The sequence below is a fragment of the Schistocerca americana genome, chromosome 9 (assembly GCF_021461395.2).
Source record: "Schistocerca americana isolate TAMUIC-IGC-003095 chromosome 9, iqSchAmer2.1, whole genome shotgun sequence".
In the NCBI taxonomy this organism is placed as follows: Eukaryota; Metazoa; Arthropoda; class Insecta; order Orthoptera; family Acrididae; genus Schistocerca; species Schistocerca americana.
In genome coordinates this window covers 57635222-57638253 of record NC_060127.1, presented here as the reverse complement: position 1 = coordinate 57638253, position 3032 = coordinate 57635222, and the positions used below count along the sequence as shown (strand labels likewise).

Here is a 3032-nt window from a genome sequence, read left to right as displayed (position 1 = left end):
ATGAAGCAGTTACCACATGGAATAAAGCCTTTGCATTTGACTTCCAGCAAGTCCAGCTTCTACCAAAACTGAATATTGGAGAGGCTTACGTCTGTACGCGAGATTTCCACACTGCTAAACATCCCTAGGTACACTGTTACGGATGTGATATTGACATGGAAACGTGAAGGAACACGTACAGCACAAAAGCGTACAGGCCGACCACATCTGTTGACAGAAAGAGATGGCTGTAAGCACTATGGGACTTAGCATCTGAGGTCATCAGTCGCCTAGACTTAGAACTACTCAAACCGAACTAACCTAAGGACATCACACATAAGCATGCCCGAGGCAGGATTCGAACCTGCGACCGTAGCAGCAGCGCAGTTCCGGACTGAAGCGCCTAGAACCGCTTGGCCGCAGCGGCCGGCGACAGAAAGAGACCGCCGACAGTTGAAGAGGGTCGTAATGTGTAATAGGCAGACATATCTCCAGACCATCCCACAGGAATTCCAAACCGCATCCGGATCCGCTTCAAGTACTATGACAGTTAGGCGGAAGATGAGAAAACTTGGGAATTCCTGGTCGAGCGGCTGCTGATAAGCCACACATCACGCCAGTAAATGCCAAACGACGCCTTGCTCGGAGTAAGGAGCGTAAACATTTGACGATTGAACAGTGGAAAAACGTTGTGTGGAGTGACGAATCACGGTACACAATGTGGCCATCCGATGGCAGGGCGTGGGTATGGCGAGTGCCCAGTGAACGTCACCTGGCAGCTTGTGTAGTGCCAACAGTAAAATTCAGAGACGGTGGTGTTATGGTGTGGTCGTGTTTTTTATGGAGGGGGCTTGCACCCCTTGTTGTTTTGCATAGCACTATGACAGCACAGGGCTATACTGATGTTTTAAGCACCTCCTTGCTTCCTGCTGTTGAAGAGCAATTAGGGGATGGCGACGGCATCTTTCAACACGGTAGAGCACCTGTTCAGTAATGCACGGCTTGTGGCGGAATGGTTGCATGACAAAAACATCCCTGTAATGGACTGGCCTGCACAGAATCCTGACCTAAATCCTATAGAACACCATTGGTATGTTTTGGAACCCCCGACTTCGGGCCAGGACTAAGCAACTGACATCGACCCTCTCCTCAGTGCAGCACTCCGTGAAGAATGGGCTGCCATTCCCCAAGAAACCTTCCAGCACCTGATTACACGTATGCCTGCGAGAGAGGAAGCTGTCATCAAACCTGAGCGTGGGCCAACACCATATTGAATTCTAGCATTACCGATGAAGGACGCCACGAACTTGTAAGTCATTTTCAGCCAGGTGTCCGGATACTTTTGATCACATAGTGTATAGTTGTAGAGTCTTGTACCGCAGGGAAGCAAAGAATGTTGTTATGGGTGGCCAATATCCTCTTTCTACAACACAAATGAATACACGAATTAATACAGTTCTTTAGTGACATGAACATTTACTTAAGTGAAATAGATTCGATGTGTTGTGGTGCAAGCTCATCAGTAATAGTCCTCTTGCAGACAATATCGGTAACGTTGCTATTAAAAATGTTAGTCTCACTGCTGGTCCTGCTACGGTCACTATTCTGGACACTGCGCATTGTCATTGCCTGTGACGTGAACTGAGCCCATTCTGCGAATGTACTGACAGACGCCAAACTCGATGAGTGAGACAGTGCGGCCCTCCGTCAGCGGCGGCGGCCTAACTACATGCTGTCGAGAGGGCGTTGGCGGCGTGTTGCTTGTCGGGGTGTCTCTGACCTCTCTCGTGATAGGCGTGCTTGGTCCTGCGCCTACTTATCGATCTTTGCACTGTACCTTTGTGGGCCAGCGTGCTGGTGACAGCTTACGCCACCACAATAGTTAGGGCGCCCACTTTCTCCTGGTTCGACATGTTGTCTTGACAAAATCGTATCTCCAACTGAAAATAATGACAATATTATTGATGATGCAAGGGTCAGGATTGATATTATGTTGTCGACAGTATTATTTTCAGCGAACATTGAACGTGTGAGGGCCCCTTTAGCTGTCTCTATGCCACTGCAGCCACTGAGCATCTCCAAGGACAGCGCCTCTCAGCCCAGCCTCTGTGTAAGCAGAAACCACTTGCAACCGTCACTAACCATGACAGCAGCGTCAAAGACAGGATCTGCCTGCGTGCAAAAATGACAGTAATTCAGAGTTTTACTCTGATGTGAACTGTCATTCTGCAATGACGAAGTGTTAAATTTTTCAATATGTCAGCGACGGTATCAAATACACGACATCTGTCTGGACACTGAGTATTACGGAAGTTACATACTTTCGATGTTCAGGATATAATAAATTATTAATAATATGCTTGTGTGTTGTAGGAGCTGCTTAAATTGCTCCTGAAGTAGTCTAGTGCCAACAGCCTTACCACAGTGGTAACACCGGTTCCCGTAAGATCACCGAAGTTAAGCACTGTCAGGCTGGGCTGCCACTTGGATGGGTGACCATCCCGTCTGCCGAGCGCTGTTGGCAAGCAGGGTGCACTCGGCCCTTGTGAGGCAAACTGAGGAGCTACTTGATTGAGAAGCAGCGGCTCCGGTCTCAGAAATTGCCATACGGCTTAGAGAACGGTTGTCTGACCACATGCCCCTCCATGTCGCATCCGGAGACGCCTGTAGTCTGAGGATGACACGGCGGTCGGTCGGTGCCATTGGGCCTTCATGGCCTGTTCGGGCGGAGTTAGTTTTCGAAGTAGTCTAGTTGCTACAATACACCACAACTTTCAATGTCGAGTTGCCCTATGTCGTTATCCAAATGATAATTGTGTAGTTAGAAATAGAAAGTAACCAGTAAACCTCCGATTCCTTAAAGAATGGAAGTGCGATTTATAAACCAGCTTCATACGTCTGGTTACTTTACAGATGACTTATTGTGTTAAATATTTGAGTTTAACTATGTAAGCGAGAGAAAGTTTAGGAACAGTTTGAAATTATGCTTAAAGGTTGTCGGATATCGCTAAGTGCTCTCACCATGAAACACTACATGAATTTAGTCAGAGTAA

At 47.7% G+C, this 3032-nt stretch overlaps 1 pseudogene; it reads left to right on the top strand.

The window, feature by feature from the left end:
- The first annotated feature begins 2385 nt into the window (after window positions 1–2385).
- LOC124551622 lies at window positions 2386–2503 on the top strand (annotated as a pseudogene).
- The last annotated feature ends 529 nt before the right edge of the window (window positions 2504–3032 follow it).